Source organism: Humulus lupulus, chromosome X, assembly GCF_963169125.1.
Source record: "Humulus lupulus chromosome X, drHumLupu1.1, whole genome shotgun sequence".
Taxonomy (NCBI): Eukaryota; Viridiplantae; Streptophyta; class Magnoliopsida; order Rosales; family Cannabaceae; genus Humulus; species Humulus lupulus.
Window position 1 is genome coordinate 109,261,927 of NC_084802.1, and position 22,431 is coordinate 109,284,357.

At 34.9% G+C, this 22,431-nt stretch overlaps 1 long non-coding RNA gene across 1 annotated transcript; it reads right to left on the reverse strand.

The window, feature by feature from the left end:
• Positions 1–3,752: 3,752 nt before the first annotated feature.
• Positions 3,753–12,395, reverse strand: LOC133807253 (uncharacterized). The gene is made up of 3 exons (XR_009879229.1): positions 11,996–12,395; positions 11,720–11,787; positions 3,753–4,153 (listed from the first exon to the last, which is right to left on the reverse strand). It is a non-coding gene; the product is annotated as an uncharacterized LOC133807253 (long non-coding RNA).
• Between the last annotated feature and the right edge of the window lie 10,036 nt (positions 12,396–22,431).

Here is a 22,431-nt window from a genome sequence, read left to right on the forward strand (position 1 = left end):
CGTGGGGACGGGCCATTTCTTATGGCTATAGAGGATATAGAGTGCAGAAAGCATTCTATATCCGTTGGGAGTTATTTGAAAAGGAGCGACCCCAAAAAATTGGCCACTCCCTGGAAGAAAGTATGAAGAGGTAGGATCGCTCCTGCCTCGATGTGATATCTCGACCAGGCACTGAAAGCGCCTCCAGGCAAGTTCGCCCGTTGTTCTTTGGTGGGTTGGACTAGAGTCACCCCAGGAAGTCCATATTTTTTTAATGTAATTGGTAATCATCCTAATCGTAACTCGACTAGGAGGGGTCTGAAACACAAGCTTTGAGCGTCCGAACGGAGGATCCTCAGGACAGCAATGGAAGTTCCTCAAGTTTTTGGGCTCTAAAATGTCGAGGTTCTTAGGAGTTCTTGACAAGAAAATGGCGAATGAAGAGTAAAAAGTAAAAATATGGATTTGGGGTATTGTATATAGTGACTATGACACGATAAAAGAGGTAATCATGAATTACTTTTTTTGAGAATGGGGAGGTGTAATAGCCGTCAGACATGTTTTTGGGAAACCAAAAAGGCTTGATTAGACATGATTGATTGCTTTTTCCGAGAGGGCATGGGCGGCTCTGACAGGTTTGGTGGAGTAAGTGAAGGGTTAGTTTCCTAAGTTTACTTATTGCTAGTCGCAATAAATAAACTTGGGGGGCAAATGTTTACCCAAAGAACGATTGCTGATGATGTGGCAAGAATTTTTCACACGTGGTCTACACGTGGCGGAAATGTTGTTCGACTATCGACCAAATGCACATCATTTCATCAAGCTTAATTGTTAGATGCGACTAGGCTGGTCGTATAATTTGATTTATTTACTTCTAAGATTGTAATCCTATAACAATTGCATTGAATATTTCCTCATGATTACCTTGATACGCGGTTATTAAGGAAAGTTATGGCCCGTGTAACCCTCCTTGAGCCTATAAATATGCATGAAATAGCTCAAGGAATGGACTTTTTTTGATGAGAGATTCTTTTCCTGAATATTGTGAGAGAGCTATAGTGCGATTATCCATGATTCCATTGTATTTCTTCCAAGGTTTGTGAAACTCAAGAACCCTAGTTCTTTGATCACGACTTTGAGATTCAATATTAATAATAGCACTAAGTGGACGTAGGTCATTACCATTCTATGGGGTTGAACCACTATAAATCCTTGGTGTTTTCTTCTTTTCCATTAGATTACTGTCGTATATTTGACTCCGTGTCATTGGCCAAATCGCGGGTCAACAAATTAATTCTACTAATTAATTAAAACTAATTTTAATTAAATACTAATTTTGAAAATTAAATATTTATTTTATTATAATTTTGAAAATTATAATAAATTAATTATTTATATAATTTCGAAAATTATATAATAATTAATTATTAATTAATTTTTATAAATACAACTAATTTATAATTAATTAATTAATCACTATTATCACATAATTGCATATTTGGCCCGAAGAACAAATTTCTTCTTAATTATGTCTTTTTACTATTTATATCAAATGTTGTCTTGAATAGTGTTGATAGAGCCGTTATGGGGACCTATGGACTTATAATTCCAATCTCCAATAAATTTGAGATTATTAATTAAACTCTTTAATTAAATAATCTTAATTTATTAATCTTATTATTACTCCACTATAAATATGAGACTCCACTCTTGTAATTATAGACATTTCATTTACTGCGTACTTTATAACAATAAAGCGTCCATTGATATAATCATTACATACAAATTAACCCTCTATTAATTGTTCATAATTAACCGAGAATAAAATTACCGTTTTACCCTTTTAATTATATCTTGTTTCCTTAAGTACCATTGACTTTACTAGTGAAGGTTAATTCAAAATGCCTCAAAACCAGTGTGCCATGTTTTCATGTTCAAAAACCAAAGATTTGAGAAAAGCATCTGTGTGAAAATCACCAATAGACATCTTTGCTAGGAATAAATAAATAAATAAAAATAAATTTATGCATATAATAAATATTAGTAATTTTCAGAATAGTAAACGTGATGCATGAATGTAACAATTAAAGAACACATAAAAAATAATTACTAATTCCACGATTAATTAATTTGAACATTAATGGACCAGGCTTAGAGTAGGTAAGACTAATTCCAAATTAATTTTGAGACAAACTCTCAAATTTATAAGTGAAAACTCAAACCAACATTTCTCTTTTGACTTATAAACAACCGCTTGTTTGGTCAAGAATACACTAGTCTGCTCGAAAGCCTATTGCAACTTATGAATGTAGCCCATTATTTTAGATCAATGACTTAACTCAAGAGTGTACCTTAGGGTCAGTAAAACTTGAAATACATCATTAAATCTATTCTTGAAAAAGAAGTTTTCCTTGAGAATAACACAGCCGGAAGCCTTCCTTACGGGGACACAAGCAATGGTGCTGCGAGGCCCTCTCCATATTACCTCGGTGCTAACTAATAATGGAGACCATGGGACTTATTGTCATAACTCCCTCTCCCACTCACTATATTAAAATATGTGTTTTCTCAAAACATCTTATGCTTTTTAATTAGTTTGTAAAAATAAAATGATCTATTTTTACCAAATGATATTCTATATAATTACTAATCCAATTAAGCAAAATTAAAATTATAGATCTATGCCCTAATTAATTCAATTTTAATTTGCTTTAATTACTAGGAATATCATTTATTATTTAATAAAATAGTTTTATTAAATACTAGAAATTAAACTACTTTTGAAATCAATTTCCACTCTTGAACTAGTTAAAACTAGATTTATTATTATATGGTCCATCACATAAAGCATATAATCACATTAGACAATCATAAGGCATGTTTGTACTCATATGAGATGCATGCTAATTTTAAATACTGTGTGGGTAATATGTATGACATGTCAAAAATGCATGATAAAGTATTAAACAATTTAATCACATTCAAACATTTAAATAAATAAATAAATGCAAGCCAGGTGTCTTGGGTATTTCTAAAAAAATTACAACACTTGCAAAATTATACACAAAAATGTAAGAAACTAAATAAAACCTATAGAGATCTCTATCTTCAACTTTTGGGCCTTCATAAGTAGTCTTGATCCATTAAGCCATTCGTCCATTTAATTTTGAATTTAAATAAATTTTAATTATCTTAAACAAATTTTAAGAATAATTAACTTGGACTTTAATGCCCAACAAGTTATTAGGCCCACTTTTGAATTTGGGCTCAAACAATAAACTCAAAACAAAACAATTTTTTTTAATTATGGGCTAAGATTAATTAAGCCCAAAATTTAAATAGATAACAATGTGCAAAGCCTAGGGTTAGGAACCCTAGGGCCGGCGGCACAAGGTGGCTAGGCGTGGGGCTCGGACCAGCAGCTGGGATGTACGGCAGGAGGCTGGTAGTAGAAGGCTAGTAGCGACTAGGTGCCTAAGCAGTGTGGGCAGCTGTAGGCGCAGGAGAGCGCGATGCGCGCGGTAGGCGGTGCAGGGGCGCGCGCGGCTCAGGCGGTGTGCACAGGGGCTGGCAGCGTGCGCAAGAGCCTTAGGCCATGGGGTCGTACAACAGCCTTGGGCTCGGGCTTCAAGGCACGGAACCCGGGGCTCGGGCCTTACAGAATTATTTTTTTCAAATAATTTAATGCGGAATTAAATTATAAAAAATTCCTATGCCCCAAAATAGCTTACATTTTTCATCTAGAAATTTAAGAACAGTTCTTATACCTAAAATACCATATAATTAACGACCATTAAGAATAAACTTTAAACATAGACATACATTCATCAATTCACACATATTACAATAACATAACAATGCATATTATGTCCAGACAGTAATTAATGTATGCAGAGATTAATGGCCTCTCTAATACAAATTGTTAGGAACTAGTTTCCTAATACGCAGCAGAATAGTGATGGGTGGCCCAGTGTACAACAAAAATTTTGTAACATATTTAAACTACATTTATATATGTGGATCCATTAATATATATACATTAATCATATACAAGAAAAGAATAAAGAGCCCCCTTGATGCCCATCAAGTGTCCTTGCTATCTTTTCGTAAAATAAATGATCTTCCTATCCACGCTGCTCCCAGGTACTCACACCAAGATCTTCCACAACGTTCTCTACACCTCAAGAAGTGTGTGGGCACTTAGGGATTAAAGGATGGTATATTTCTGATTCAACTTGATGTACTCAACACATGACATTGGTTCTGTATCTTTTCAGGGAGAGATAGAAAAATATCGTTTTTTTTCTTAGAGCGAATAAATTCAGTATCTTTTATTTTCTGATAAGTCTAACTTAAATAGAAAATATTTAAATTTAAAAAATAAATATGTAACCAATTTACAATTTATCTTTTAATTAATTAATTATCTTATTAATGAAAATATCAAAAACTAACTTTTGAATTTTCCATTAATTAATTAATTAAATAAATAAAATAGAAAAATCTATCTTGATTTTTTATGTAGCTCACGTCACACACAGTCCATGGACTGTGTGTCATGTAGCTCCCTATAAATTAGGGATATGAGATTTTTCCATAATTATTTAATTATTTATTAAAACTACCTTATGAGATAAAAAATAACAACCTAACAATTAATTCAAATTTGAATATATTATCTTTTCAACTAATTATCACATATAATTGATTATTTGAATAAATATCAATCTTTTAAATTCAAATTCAATTTGAACTGGTCAGATTATAATCTCCCACTCAAATAAAGATATTTAATTAATTCTACTAATTAATTAAAACCAATTTTAATTAAATACTAATTTTGAAAATTAAATATTTATTTTATTATAATTTTGAAAATTATATAATAATTAATTTTGATAATTACAACTAATTTGTAAGTAATTAATTAATTAATCACTATTATCAGATAATTGCATATTTGGCCTGAAGAACAAATTTCTTCTTAAATGGGTATTTTTACCATTTGACCTTTTATATCAACTCTTGCCTTGAATAGTGTTGATAGAGCTGTTGTGGGGACCTATGGACCTATAATTCCAATGTGGTGTCTCAGAATTTTACTTAGCTAGATAGTAGTAGTAGTAGCTTGTAGTATGTTAGTTTTTGTGGATTTTGGCTCATACCGGGACTTAGTTGGAAACTCATAGCAACAGTTGTGGATTTTATAAGTTTAACCTATAGTTTAGAAATATTAATTATAACATAAGGTTTGATTAATATTGTGGGTCCTAGAAATATTTTTTATTATAACCTAAGGTTTAGATAGAATTAATAAGAATGTGACACTTGTCACAATCATGTTTATTAAGGAATTAAGTATTTTTGAGGAATAGTTTAATTAAAAGAAAGATCTAGAAGCTCTAGAACCTTCTAGCAATTGTTAGGATCACAAATTTACTTAGTCAAAGCAGTTTAATCAATTCAAAATATGCTGAAAAAGTGCAAATCTGTGTTTGATATATCAATTTATGCCGATATATCGTAGCTATCGGGGTCGATATATCGCCTACGAGAGATACGGAAAACACGTCGACTTCGCACGAACGAAAGCATGAAGGCTGGGGGTAAAGGTCCAGGCGATATATCACCCATGGTAAGAGATATAGCGCCTCTGGGAGGCATTTTTGAAACTTGAGGATTTAAATTTAAAAACAGCCTTAACCACTTGGACTTGCTCTTGAACGATTTTGACCGAGTTCTGGGCATCTGTTGAACAAAAATTCAAATCTTTTACGTTTTATATTCATTTATTTATTAATTTTAAAAGGGGTTAGTCTCACTCCATGAACTCTATAAATAGGACCTAGTACTCAGCCATTTCACTCATCATTCAAGCTTTGTTCAGAGCCTCCAAGCTGCTAAGGTTACTATAGAGAGAAACACTTGGGTTTTGGGTTAAAAGCTTTCCCAATCTAAGCTTTTCTAAACACTTGGGAAGTAAGATAGAGTGTTATTTCGGTATCGACGTGTAGATCAAAGTCATAGTTCATCCAAGGTGTTCTTATCCTTAAGTTCAGTTCTTCATGGTTCTTTAGTTTTCTTCCATTTTTTTTCAGATCCTAACTTATTGTTATGGCTTTTGTTTAGGTGTTAAAGTTCTTTAAAACTTAAGGTTTTTCGATAAGTTTCTATCTTGATGGTTTAGTTTTCTTTTTCATCTCCATTTCTTTAGAAAACTCATGGTTTTTACTGTTGGTTTTAGGAGTGTTCCAATCCCGTTCTTGTCTCCATATCCCGATTCTTGGTAAGGAAAATAGGTTAGATTATATGTGTTTATATGTTTATGTTATGATATGTTTTATGCTATGATATGATATGTGATATGATATATGTTTTGTAGTCTCTTGGGCATATGACTTGCTTAGATAGCAAGCCCCAAGAATTTTTATCATTTTCGTGGTTTAGAGTTATGATTTACCCTACCTCGATTAGTAGACAGAGGTCCTAGATGGGTTATCATATACTATAGTTGTGATCTAACCTACCTCGATTAGTAGACTGAGGACCTAGATGGCTTTATCACATACCACATTAATGAGTTAATGACCATTAATATTGTAGTCCTATATGATATACGTTTTTATAGTCATATGTTTTATAGTATATGCTTTATGATATAGTCTTATGTTTTATGATTTATGACATATATGTTTTTAGTAGATATTCCTTGCTGGGCATTAGACTCATTCCTTTTATTTTAGATGGTGCAAGAAAATGAACTTGGAAGGTGGGATGGATTCATGGCAGCTTAGCATGTGTGTTAAGGATGAATGGATTGAATGGACTGCTGGAAGATTGAGGATGATGTTGTTTTTAAGTTTTTTGATTTATGGTTTATGTATTTCCGCACTTAGTATTTAAACAATTGATTAAAGTTATGTTTTTATGTTTTATGTACTAAACAATGGGTACTCATACTTTACTTTATATTTGGCACAATATATTAGGTTTTAAATAAAGTTATGTTATTTCTTATTCAAATTAGTAGTTATGTTTAGTAGTTGTTACAATTGGTATCAGAGCCCACATTTCATATGCATGAAGTTCTCCTTGATACACATGCACACGCTCAGGATCTAACCGCCAATGTAAGTGTTTATGTTATGATTATTATGTTTATGTTATTATCTAACGTTTTGGCCATTGTGTTTTCAGTTATAATGGATGGAGCCTTGACCTATCAGGATATCCGAGTCATTAAGGCACTGAAAAGGATTAGAGAGCCATGGAATACAATAAGAGTGTTAGAAAGAATCACTCAAAGATTGATCTTATTCCACAAGGAGATAGTCCACCTTCATACTACTAAGCAAATTATGATGAGAGCTACTGAACAATATGTCCTAGTAATTAGGCTTTTTAAAGATTTTCCTTCTGTAATTTCAACATTAGAATAAATATGGGAGACTATAGATGATGATGATGATTTACCGGTAGTCATGAGATATTATTTTCTCATACTTAGGTTCACCTCTAAGTTGGAATTTCAATTCACTAATGAGCAAAAGCATAGCATCTTTATGAATCTTCCCCGAGGTAGTTTTGAGGCTCAAGATAATGATGATTATAAAGAAATAGATGATGATATGTTAGATGAAGGGTCAGATGTAGAAGATCATGATTTTTAGATTTACCCTAGTTATGTTAGTTTAGTTTATTTATTTCTTTATTTATTTATTTTGCATTTATGATTGTACTTAGTGAATACCTTTTTTTTTTTATCAAGAAGAAAGGATAACTTCATTAATCAAACAACTAGTACAAACTACACACCAGCAAAACAACAAACAGAGGCTAAACTACAAGCCACTTCAAAACAACCATAAACCAGTAACTGAAACTATACAAACTACAAACCAGCAACACTACCAATAGAGGCTAATAACTAAAAGCCTCTCCAAAACAACCAAAACACCAGAAAAACTGAGAAACAAACAGACCAGCTATAAAGTTCAAGCTGCGACAGCAAACTGAGAGATAAATTGATGCTCCTTAGCAGAAAGTTTATGCTTTTGAATACTGAACAGCCGATGATGAAGAAAACCTTTTTCCAAATGATTAAAGTTGTTATTTTTGAATGACATGTATGAGTTTGATTTTTTTTTTTACAATCATAATAAATAATAAATTCAATAAATAATGACCAAGTTTGGTGAGGGTGGATACAAATCAATAGAGAGGGTTCTGTATTGAGAGTTTAGGGGGCCATAGTAGTGCGAACGATTTTAGTGATCCCAGCCCTCCCTCAATATGGTTAACTTTGGAACAGGGATGAGTTTCAAGCCTGAGAATTAAGTCATATAGGATGATTAGAAGCAGAATTAGAAAATAATAAAGATGGCTAATTTTCTAAGTATAGAAACACACCCTAATTATAAAGAAGGCTTACATAATTTTTCATAAGAAATCATAACTGATAGGTCCGAGTTATGTTTGCTTAGATTAAGCTTTTCCTTAGAACTTATTAGGGCAAGTTTTAACATGTTTTTCTCGACTGTTAGAACTTTGCTGAAGATGTCGCTTAGAAGGTCTGCATGCACGAACGATAATGCCTCCAGCACTGCCAATGAAACTAATGAAGCCCCTCCAGTCCGAAGAAGGGGAACGCGTGCCACCAATGTGGCTGCTAATAGAAGAGCATCGCCTCTGGTTGACAACACCGTTGAAATTTTCTGGCTACGGCAACAAGTGGAAGAGCTGCTGCAGCTACAATGACAACAACCTCAGCCTTAGCCGCAACCGCAGCCTCAGGAAGTGGCTCAAGCACCCCAACAAGTAGCTCCGTATGGGGGATGGCCAATGGCGAACTATGTGTCTTACCCAAATCAGTACATAGAGCCAGTCTAGGAGCGGTTTCGTAAGCAACACACTCTAAACTTTGAAGGGACAACCGACCCCTTCGAGATGGAAGAATGGCTCCGAAATGTAGAGCTGATCCTAGCATACATGAACCTCGGCGACACGGATCGCATATCTTGCATTTTGTCTCTTTTAAAGAAGGATGCTAGAATCTGGTGGGATGTAGTACAGCAAAGTCATGACGTCGCTACCATGACATGAACTAGATTTGTGGAGCTCTTTCACAAGAAGTACTATAACTCGGCAGTCATTGCCTCAAGGGTGGAAGAATTCTCCAATATCAAGCAGGGCAATCTGATGGTAGTAGAGTATGCACGACAGTACGACCGGCTAGCCAAGTTTGCACCAGAGGTCACCAAGTTCGTTAGGGGACATAGACCAATAATTGAGCTAGGAGTCAAGCTAGCAAACCCTGGAACCACTTCTTACGTCGATGCTCTAGAGACGGCTATAGAGGTGGAGAGGCTCCAGGCGAATGTTAGTAAGGAGGAGGCCAGCCAACCCAAACCTAAGAAGCAGAATCAACCTCAGAATGGTCAGAACCACAACAATAACCATCAGCATAGCAACAATAATGGCCAGAAGAGAAGGTGTCCTGATAGTAAGCAGGCCGACAATGACAAAAGAACACGGACTAGCAATGGAAACAATAGGTCGGGTTATGTAGAATACCCGCATTGCTCCAAATGCCAAAAGAAACATCCTGGTGAGTGTTATGCAAACACCAAAGGATGTTACAATTGTGGCCATGAAGGTCATTGGAAGAGGGAATGTCCATAACTCAAGCAAGAAGAAAAGAGAGACAACAAGATTGTTCCAGCAAGAGTCTTTGCCTTGACCCAGGGAGAAGCCGAAGCTAGTAACAAAGTGGTCACAGGTCAGATTCCTATCCTCGATAATGTATGTTTAGTATTATTTGATTCAGGAGCAACACACTCGTATATCTCAATAGGAATGATAGAGAAATTAGACAAACCTTGTGAAAGATTTAGAACTAGGTTTGTGACAGAATTGCCTTCGGGCGAAGTAGTCCATCATCAAAAGCCAAACAACTTCCACTCAATATTATTAAGTTTTCAATCAAAAAAAGCTATATCTCGATAAATATCCCAATAATCATAAAATCTATTCATATGAATATTCCCCAAAAATTCTAATTGATCTCCAATGAAACACAACAATAAATTTCACACTACCACCACCTCTCATAAAATCTGAAATTCAGCAATCATTTTAGCATACAACATTAGCACAATTCAAACCAAATTATTCTTAATAATGCAAGCCAAAACACTAACTCCAAATTTTGAATATTGTAATTCACTATCAAACAAAATCTACCAATCAGTCAAACTTTTAGCAAAAAATTTCTTCACAATGCAACAATAACTTTTCTAAAACTCTAAAAGATTTCAATGACAATCAATTAAATAAGAAAATCATAGCAATAATCACTAAAATTGTAGATAATCTTCAATAAAGTAGAAGCACTTTATGCTGCTAGCAAATGCTTAAGAAGAGTAAGAAGATAAGTGAAAACAATAGCAAAATACAAAAAAAAAATGAAGGAATTGCTTTCACAGGTCAAAATTACATGAGAATAAGGCATAAAAAAAAACAAAGAGAAACTAAATTTCATCAGACATGCATATTGTCAACTTATAACTTGTCATACATGGTACAAAAATGTTGTCTTGCTAGCCCAATGAGTGTAACTTATCATACATGAATCATGATACAACAACATTATCTTTGAGAAGAAACATAAATAAATTGTTAGTAAATAAAAGCCAAACAATAAAATCTTACAATCCAAAACATACAAAACAAAACTAAGTATAAAAAAATATACTAAAAATCGGATAGCATATCCCCTAATTTACTAGCCTAGCCATCTGTCACAATTAATACCAACAATTCAAACAAATCAAACAACACATAGGTCTTCATCCATGTATCACCGCTACACACAGAATTCTCATAACCTACTTCACTAGGACATGTAAGTTTTCAACCTTCCGTTATCACCACAACACACAGAATTCACAAAACCTACTTCACTACGGATGAATATCTAAGATATTCAAACTCCACTAAAGTTATACAGTTATTCAAAATTGTAAAAGATTGAATTTTTAAAAAAAATATCCAATACATTGCAATTAGCTATCAATGCAATGCTTTAAGACCAATCAAAATCAATTTAATGGAGGAAGTTAATTATATAGCTTGTATACTATATTTATTGAGCACATATATGCTTAGTTACCAAAAGAAAACAAGCAAATAAGGAAAAGATATGGTGTTTTGAATGAGATTGTTTCTAACTTGCGTTATGAGACTCACATGGACTAACATGTATAAAGGAGGGAAAATGTTGTAATGAATGAGATGATAGCTTAGTCAATTTTTGTTCCTAAAAAAGGTTTACTCGTTATGAATTGTACACATCATACATGTAGACTTTTGTGTAACATTTTCAGTGAATTTTCTCTTTCATGACTTTGTTTTATTGGACGATATTTCATTCTCTATACACCCTCATTAAATAGTGAATATCTTTGAAATTACACATTAGCAAAGTCTCTTCCAATTGGATTTATATCACCATACATATATACCAATACATTATTAGATCAGCTAGTACGTATAATAGCATGCTTCATCATCAACATCAGGAACAATAATTTGACGACGCAGCTATCTTCTTTGGAGGTTGTAATTCTATTAAGAGAGTACTAGTACTTACTCATAGATATATTTAATTTATGAACAAAACACATAAATACAATCACATAAATATACCACTGAATTAAACAGAAAAATTAAGACAATATACCTCTTAAAGGAGTCCAAATATAATGCTTGTCCAAGTCACCTCCAAATCCACAAAGTATCTCGAATCACCTTTCGAAGGAGCAAAAAAAAAGACAATATTAGTTAAAAATTAACTAATTTGCAAATGAAACACAAAACAAAATGGCCAAAAATCTAGCTAAAATGCCCAAAAATCAATCTTAAATGCTCAAAAATCAATCAAAACTTGGGAGTAATAATCAATAAAAAAATAATAGATTATTGGGTAAATAAATCATCATCATTCGTATAAAAATACCTCAGCCATCAAGGAAAGCAATCTCGAATCTCAAACTTCAAGTTGTCGATGGGGTCATGTCGATGTCGCAAGGAAGATTCCGGCGTCGCAAGGAGGATGCCTCGTCTCAGGGCGGTTGCTTCTGCTGTGGATCCAATCCGACGCATCGTAGGGCCGCCGCTCCCGCCGCTTCTGGTGTGAATCCTTCCCCGATGTCGTTGTTGAGATGAAGACACTGCCCTGCCGAGTTGACGATGCTGCCGTTGTCTAACCTATTCGACAACGATGTTGTAGGTTCAAGCCGCATGCGTCAAAGCCTTATGTCCCAGCCTCCTAGTCCTACCTCTTCACTTTCTCTTCTTCTTTAGTGCGGCTGAGAAAAAAATTAGAAAATAATGGAACCCTAACCCCCAAATCCTAAAAGGGTAAATGAATGGGGAGTAATTTAGTTAACAGATTTTAGGGCCCACTTTGAGGGCCCTTAAAACTTTTTTTAGGACACTCCAAATGTGCCCTTAAAAGCCTTTATTAACTCAAATTTATTGAGATTCTTTTAAGACTCACATGAGTAATTAGGACACTCTTTTTGCGTCCTAAAATGTATTTTTTAAGGACTCTTAGTGAGTGTCCTAATAAGTCCGCAGACATTTTTAAGGGCTCGCATATAAATGGGTGTCCTAATATGGTGACCTATAAAGTGCATTTTGTAGTAGTCTCGATACTAAACCTCAATCTAATACTACTAACCATAACCCAAAGCCTATACTCATTCGGTTGTTTAACCTCCCTCAATATCACACCATGTGTCAATTGAGGTTGATGTTTAAATGTAGGAAGCTTAAGGAACTACCAAAGCAAGTTTGAGAAAACATTTCCTTTTGTTTATCAGAAAAATATTCATTGATGTCCTTAATAACATCAAAAATACAAGAAGAAACAACCAGAAATGATTTTTTTTTTTGGATTGATTAAATAATCCTAATCCTACAGCAACAAAACAATAAATAAACATGAAAAGCACAAAATCTACATGAGAACAACTTTTATATATATATATATATATATAAATCAATAAACACCAAAACAACAATACAACAACATAACAAAAACATAAGAATATATTGTAAATGAACTAACAATATTGTAAAAAACAACAATAATAAAACAATAACCAAATTAAAATAGAAATTTTGAAATTTTGCAATAAAACAAACCATATTAAACCAAACAAACAAAAAGTTGTTGATAATAAAATTTTTAAATTGAAAAAATACTAAAACTATAAAATAGCCTAATATCTTATATAACATAATGAAACAAGCATTAAAACAAACACATGTGTGCGTTAAATTATAAAACCAATTCAAAAGACATAATAATGCAATCACTAAAAAATATCCATGCAAAACATAATAAAACCCAAAATTCAACAACAAACAGTATAATCGAAACAATAAGCAAACCTTAACAACATTTTTCTTCTCATAATCTTCGATAGCTTTCAAATCCCATTTGCTTGATTTCAACTATTTCACCTTCCTTTGTTCAACAGCATCCGAAACAAATTTTCTTTTCTGTTATTCAGTTTTGGACAACTCGGCTTTGGGTGAGTTAAGAATGCTTGGATTCTCTTTAGTTCGCTTCACAATAGCTTTCTTCCCCATTGATGGAGTTTGTTTCGTACTGGTGGATTTTGCAATTTTCTTTACAGATGAAGGTGTAGAAGATGTCGATCGTAGAATTGCCATAGATAGTAAGGGATACTATCTTTACCATCAAGAATTGTGGGCTATGGTTGTAGACTACATGAATGGTTAACAACAAACTTTTTTAGGGAAAAAAATTGAAGAGTCTAAAGAGTGATCATATAGAAGAAAAAGAAGGAATAGAGTGGAGAGTGGTAAGAGTGTCAGATTAAAATAATAAAAACAATATCAAAAATGCTTTAAAAGGCTACATATAGGCAAGATAGTATAAGTGTAATATCAAAAACCATAATACAGTATAAAAGCTAAGCGTTAACAGTATAAGTGTAAAAAATGGCGTGTGGTAGTAAAATTGTAAAAATAGTGTAATTTTTGGCACTTTATCTAAAATTCTCTTTCATTATTTACCCAAAATATTTATCAAAGAGTTACTTTTTTTCTAAATTTTTCTTACCTCACCAAATTGAATTCTTAACTTAGGGTAATTCAATTAAATGTGTCTTTTCATTTAAATTAAGTGGTCAAACTCCTATATTTTATATTTTATGGAATTAATTATCCAAAATTCTTTTTTTTTCTGCTAAATAAACATTTTTCACAAAAATGCACTTTTAAAAATTCTTTCCACAAAATTTTTACTTGTTAGACCTTAAAATAAAACAAACCAATAATTTTATGCCCATTAATAATTGTCCATAATTATTTACTTCCAATAATATTTTATTTAAGAATTTATCTTTTCATTTCGGTCCAAGACCGAAATTCTCAGTTTGACTGAAACCACACAATTCACACATTGACCAACACTAGCAACATGAAATTTCCTTCTTAAGCATATATTATTAATCAAAATAATATTCCATACATATATCACCTCCTCAACATTATTACTAGTTTGCGCCTGAAAAGTGGGGAGTTACAATACAGACAATTTATAGAAATTTTGTCCCGAAACATAAAACAGATTGGGATATAACTCCTTCACTTTGGCTTCCATCTCCCAAGTGGCTTCGTCAATGTTGTGATTGCACCACTACACTTCAACTAACAACACCAACTTGTTCCTCAACTAACAACACCAAGGATTTCCACTAGCTTTTCTTCATAATAGTGTTGAGGATCAATGCTTATCTGCTTGTAATTGAGCACATGTGTGGGATCATTCACGTATTTTTTCAGCATCGATACGTGAAACCCATCTCGAACCTAAGATATTGCTGGCGGAAGGGATAACTAATAAGCCACTTCCCCAACTCTTTTAGAAATGTCAAATGGTCCAATAAACCCCAGGCTAAGCTTTCCTTCTTCCCAAATCGTATAACTCACAGCAATGGAGCTATCCTAAACAACACTTTGTCGCCAACCTCTAACACTAAGGGTCTTTTTAGTCGGTCAGCATATTTGAGTTGTCGACCAACCAAGGTTTGTCATTGTTGCCTAATTTTTTGGATATCCTCGGTGGCTTGATCAACCTCATCCAATCCAAGAAACTTTCTTTCACCAGCTTCATGCCAATGAATTGGTTATCGACACTTCTTCCTGTACAAAGCTTCATACGGAGCCATCCTGATGGAATCATGATAGCTGTTGTTGTAAGAGAACTCTATGAGTTGCAACTTCTCATTGCATTACCGTTGAAAATCAAGCATGCAAGCTCTCAACATATCTTCCAAGGCATGAATTGTTCGTTCGCTTTGCTCGTTTGTCTAAGGATGGAAAGTGGTGCTGAATTTTAGCTTAGTCCCCAATATTGTCTAAATCCTATACCATAATGCCGAAATGAAGTGCTTGTCACGATTGGATACGATGGAGATAGGTACCCCATGTTGTCTTACCACCTCTGCTATATAGATATCTGCCAACTTATGCACTACATAAGTTATCTTGATCGAAAAGAAGTGGGCAGACTTAGTCACTCTATCCACAATAACCCATATTGTATCCTCTCCCTTATGGGTAGTTGCTAGACCTGTGATGAAGTCCATAGTAATCATTTCCCTTTTTCATTCTAGGATATCCAATGGTTGTAATAATCTAGATGGTCACTGATGCCCTACCTTAGTCTGCTAGCAAGTTAAATAGTGAACCACATACTCCACTACTTCCTTCCTCATTCCCTGCCACCAGAAATACTTCTTCAAGTCTTGGTACATCTTGGTGGTACCTAGGCACATGGTATAATGGGCATTATGGGCCACAAAGAAGATCTTCCTCTTGGTTTAATCATCATCCAGAACGCAGATTCTACCTTTAAACTCTATCACCTCATGATCTGAGATATGAAATCCCAGCCTCGCATCCTTCTTCACTTCGTAAACCAGTCTCTGTAGCAATGATCAACAAGTTGTCCTCCCTGGATAAGCTCTACGATGGTTGGTTGTATAGAGAGGTTTGCTAATTGGCCGACTACTATCTCTATATCCAAAGTAGAGATGTTAGACTATATTTCTTGTGGGATCTCTCGCACTGACAACACATTAGCCATTGGCTGTTGACTCAGGGTATCTGCCACCTTATTTGCTTTCCTCGGGTGGTACCATGTGTCACAGTCATAGTTGTTACATAACTCTAGCAATTGGCACTGACTCATATTCAATTCCTTCTGAGTGAAGAAATATTTGAGGCATGTGTGGTCAATATAGATATCTCAGTAGAATTCGTATAGATAGTGCCTCCAAATCTTAAGTGCAAACACCACCGCTTCTAACTTTAGATCGTGCGTAAGGTAATTCTTCTCATAATTCTTCCATTTTCGGGAGGCATATGCTATGAATTTGGTGTGCTACATTAATACTTCCCTCAACCCTTGCCTAATGCATCACTATAGATTGTATATCCCTCTGTGTCGTTTGGGATAGTTAGCACTAGAGTAGACGTCAGCCTCTTCTTCAGCTCTTGAAAGCTTTGCTCACACTTGTCTGTCCACTCAAACTTAATGTTTTTGCGGGTGTGAGCGGTGATTTGCATGGCTATTTTGGAAAAACGTTCAACAAATCTCCTGTAATAACCCACTAGCCCTAGAAAACTCTAGACTTCATGCACATTTTTCAGGGGTTTCCACTAATTCACTGCTTCAATCTTGGCAAGTTCTACTAAAATTCTGCCCTCTGACACCACGTGTCCAAGGAACTTACTTTCTCCAGGAAAAATTCACACTTCAAGAAATTCGTGTACAACTTCTTTTCTTGTAGCCATTGCAGAACCAGTTCTATGTGTGTAGCATGCTCCCCCTTAGTCCTTGAATATATAAGGATGTTGTCGATGAATATGATAACAAACTTATCCAAGAACTCATTGAACACCATATTAATTAGGTCTATAAACATTGCAGGTGTGTTGGTGAGTCCAAAGGACATCACTATGAACTAATAATGGTCGTAGCGTGTTCGAAAGGTCGTCTGTGGAATATCTGACTCCTTCACTTTCATATGTAGATAACTCGATCACATATCGATCTTAGAGAACACCGATGCTCCTTGTAGTTGGTCAAAATGATCGTCAATTCTAGGTAGAGGGTATTGGTTATTTATTGTCACCTTGTTCAGCTCCCAGTAATCGATAGAAATTCTCATGGAGCCATCTTTCTTCTTCACGAACAAGACCAGGACTCCCCATGGGGAATGAGTCGGTATTATAAACTTCTTGTCCAGTAACTCCTGCAGTTGTGCCTGTATTTCTTTGAGCTTAGTTGGTGCCATTCGACATGGTGTCTTCTAGATCGACATTGTTCCTGGAACTAGCTCTATTTTGAACATGATTTCTCGGTATGGCAGTATCCTTGATAGGTCCTCAGGAAATACCTCCAGGAATTTGCGTACCACTTGTACATCTATCGGTTGTAGCTTTGTCTCTTTCTCCTTATCCACAATACTTACCAAATACCTAATGCATCTATAATCCAACATCTTCCTCGACTTCATTGCAGAGATTATCAGCCACTTCTTTTCTCTGGCCGTGCCCTTGAATTCTGGATGAATACCATTTTTCTGCGCTTGCAGTTGATAACAACTCCATATTTGGTTAACCAATCCATACCAAATATGACGTTGTACTCGTGTAAATCCAAGAATAACAGGTCGACTGTGAGTAAACGACCTTCTACCTATACTAGTAAGGCTTTAACCCATGACCGTAGCAACATACTCTCTCTTGATGGTAAGGATACCCCACAAACAATAGACATAGGCTGAGGCCTTCTATCTATTTTCTAAACAAAGGAAACAGATATGAAAGAATATGATGCACCAGTGTCCATCAATGCATATACTGAGGTTTGGGATGAATCTGACCTAACACCATCTCCGAAGGTCCCGCTCCCTTATCGCCTTGAGCGGGAGAAAAATCACGTGGCGGGACTTCTACCTGCTTCTGTTGGCCATTTCTGTTTTCTTACCAGAACTTGTACATTCTTTGGCGAAGTGTTCGTAGCCACTGCAAATATAACAGGCTTTGGAGTTGCATTCTCCTGGACGGAGTTGGTTGCATTTGGTATAGTCAGGCAAATTCTCAAAGTCATGCCTAGGTTGTTTATTAAAATTTAACTCCCGAATGGGAAATCCTACCTTCCTCTTGTTACCTCCACCATTGTTCAATCTTAAGCCACCTTGATTATTTGATCTTGTAGAACTTTTTATGAAACTGGAAATGAACATTCGCCTAGGTCCATTTATATTGCCTTGAAACTGGCCCTGACAATTGGGAGTATGTCTCATCTCCTCAGTTCTCTAGGGTTCCTTTCTTTCTTGTACTACCCATGAATCCTAGTGAATAGCTCGCTATACTACTTCCTCATAAGTTTCTGAGCCCGTTCTCACAATATCCACAAATTGTACAATGTGTCCCCTTAAGCCCTTCATGAACCTCTGAATTTTATTCACCTCGGTACTGATCAAGTCTAGCGTGAATCTTGACAACTGGTCAAACTTGCGAACATACTCCTGCACATTCAACATTCAGTACTTCAGGTTCGAGAATTCAACCATGTAACGCCCCACGTTACTTATGACTGCTTCCTGGAATGACGACTGGCCCTACAAACTACCACGAGTCTTTCCAGCATGCTTTGTCCTCACTCGCACGCTTCCTGGGAAAACATCCCAGGAGGTCACCCATCACCAGATTGCTCAAGGTCAAGCACACTTAACTTTGGAGTTCTCAAGTGATGGGCTACCGAAAAGAAGATGCATCTTGTTGGCATAGGTAGTACCCATCAATCCTTTTACGCCATCTTCAATTGTGTAGTCCCATACCTACACAGTCTTGGAATCATCACACTAGACCTTCCCTAGGCGATGTGGGATTGCACAACTTTTACTGGTCTTTCCCCTTACGGATCAGGAGATTATGAATGTCAAAATCACCCCCCCTTACGGGCCCGACGTCCCCGTCGGCCACATTTCTGGCTAGGTCAAGGCTTTGATACCATTTGTAATGCCCCACGTTACTTATGGTTGCTTCCTGGAATGACGTCTGGCCCTACAAACCAACTTGAGTCTTTCCAGCGTGATTTGTCCTCACTCGCACGCTTCCTGGGAAAACTTCCTAGGAGGTCATCCATCACCAGATTGCTCCAGGTCAAGCACACTTAACTTTGGAGTTCTCAAGTGATGGGCTACCGAAAAGAAGATGCATCTTGTTGGCATAGGTAGTACCCATCAATCCATTTAAGCAATCTTCAACTGTGTAGTCCCATACCTACACAGTCTTAGAATCATCACACTTGACCTTCCCCAGGCAGTGTGGGATTGCACAGCTTTTACCCGGTCTTTCCCCTTACGGACCATGAGATTCTGACTGTCACAAACCACTGTTTGTTCAATCATAATTCGATTATAATACTTGGAGTTAAACAACACCTCAAACTCCAGCCACTCCATTTCCACTACATTGTTCCCTTTCTTGAATGCATTCCACCAGATGCGGACATCCTTACTCAACATATATATAACCCAAACCACTTTCTCTCGTTCAGTAATTTCTATGAACTCAAAGATTCATTCCAGAATGCTAATCCACTCTTCTGCAACCATAGTGTCAGTAGTTCCCTCGATGATCAGAGGGTTCTACATGATTAAATTTTTCCACCTCGGCCTGTGGCTCAGGGTTTTGAACCTCAACTGTGGGGGGGGGGGGGGGGTACTTGATTTCTTTGAGCATTGTTAGGTGTTGTAGGAAGTCCTTGCAGTAGTGTCTGAAACATTTCAACTTAATGTGCTTTGGAATCTTCCTGTCACTTCCTATCTTGCTATCGTAGAGTTCTCAGTTCTTCCAGAGCCCTTTGTAATTCTTTTACTTGCTCAGCCAAAGTAGGTTGAGTTCACTATGCTCTAGCTCTAGGTTCCATGATTCGTTTATACATAGAGGCTCATTTAGTTAGATAACGACGAGAGATTGGTACCAGAATAAACAATTACTTAATATATTAATTGAGTACACCAAACATATTACACAAAACACAGAAAACAACAATCTAGAACAAAATATAACACTTTGTTGTGTAATAAAATAAACTTTATACAAGTTCTAGGTTGGGCTCAGTCATCCTATTAGATTTACAAAATTAGCCCTAGGGTATAGGTTAGTTGAGCATAGTTATGTTGGTATTAAAAGTGTAAATCAGAGATATGTCGCAGAAATTGGGTTTTAAAAATTTATTAATACCAGCCAGGATCATACATTCTATAATCATAATATAGATTTAAGCTCAATAATTATCCAATTTTGAATTAACCCTTAAGGGAACCAATATTTGATCCGTTAGGAAAGTATGGATTGCATTATTTTAAATCATTTTCCCAACAATTCGTAATATTGAATCTCCAAAACAAAATTCATTAGCCTCATTGTACTAAGAAGCCTTAACAAGTGAATCAAAAGATCCAATAAACACAAATAGGAATTTATGAATACTCAGGATTTAGACTGATCTACAAATGATCATCTATTATGATAAGAATTAAATTTTTATGTCAAACAACAAGTTTATAAAGATAATAAATCCCCATAGGTCCTATCATATATAATCTCTATTATATACAACACCTTTACTAAGATATCTATCCATATCAGTAATCTGAAACTAGATCACTCGCACCCTGTATGCTTAATAAACCGCACTATTAACCATTCATTAAAGATTCCTTACTTTAATATGTTACTGCAATTTTATTCATTATATATGATCTTTATTCTCTCGTAATACAATTAATTAAAACATTAAGTATAATATTTAAACATATTAAAATTGTACTTTTATTTAAATCAATAAAATGTCTTTTGTAAAACGCCCTAATCTAATGCTTTGTAAAATTATTTCATGCTCATAAACTTATAGAAGAAAGCCACTTATTGTATGAAAAATCCCAGTGGGGCCTTGCTAAAACTGCAAGTTGAGCCTAATAGTTTAAAAATAAAAATAATAGTTTTCATGTAATGTTTTAAAAATAAACAAAGTTCAAGTCCCACTGATCATCTCTAAAAAGTAAAAAAAAAAACATAACATTTTTCTTTAGAAATTGGCGTTAAGTTGATCGTTTGTTCTCCCATAGGATACCCCCACGCCATACATACCCTAACGTCGAAACTCCCCACATCACCACACTTTCCAAAGAGAAATCCTTTTTGTTACTTGGAAGGAAAGTAACGGGGTGAGCTAAAAGCCGAGTAAGGAAGTACAAACAACACACAAGTAAATACATCATACTTAACTTTATCATCATACATCATCATCATAAACATCATTATCATAAAAATTATCATCATAAACATCATCATCATAAAAATTATCATCATAAACATTATCATCATAAGCATCATCATCATAAGCATCATCATCATATCTTTGTGAACATGGCCTGCTAACTTGTCCATGTCACATCTTGAGGTAAACAGGATCTCTGGTCCTTGAATAACCTCAGCGCATCTGCCCCATGAGTTATGTCTTGACATCCTTAGTAACTCAGGTTATGTCTTCATATTCTTAGTAACCCCTTTGTTGTATCGCATCTACACGCTAACAACGATTACATAAAATTCAACATACAGAAATACATGCAACCCAGTCATATCACAGTCAAGGAAAACTACATGAATTTCTTAAAATCATCATATCATATCATATCAAAATAGCATTTCATACTTGGTACATCATCATATATAACATTTATATTCATACAAGCCAATCTTTCCGTTCATAGCATAAACAAATAGAATAATATCTAACTTCCTTACCTCAGGTCCAAGCAAAGCAAAAACTGACAAACTTCACAACGAGCCTATAACCATAATCAAATATCATTCTTTAGCATCACATAAGACTTTCTTGTGCCCAACTCATATACCTTATGTGTGCATGGGCCATGCACACATGGTGAAAACTACTCATAATTTCTAAACATGCATATTTACACATAAAATAACCAAAAGAATAGTGTAACTTATACCTATTTTACATGCATGGTTTTTAAGTAAAAATCATATGGTTGAATATTAGACATATTTTTTAATGTAAAAGTGCATTTGCATGCATGCATACGTGAGAACGTTGTTAAAAAGTTACGTTAAAACTGATAATTCCTACGCGCTTATTTCTATCATTTTCAAAATAAGGATTTAGCAACATACTTTTCTTACCATTATTTAACTCTTTAAAATCACTAATTTGATTAAACCTCTAAAACATTATTTTGATTTCATAAAAATAATTTATTTAGCCATTTAAAAATATAGTAAATCCATTTATTATTTTAAATT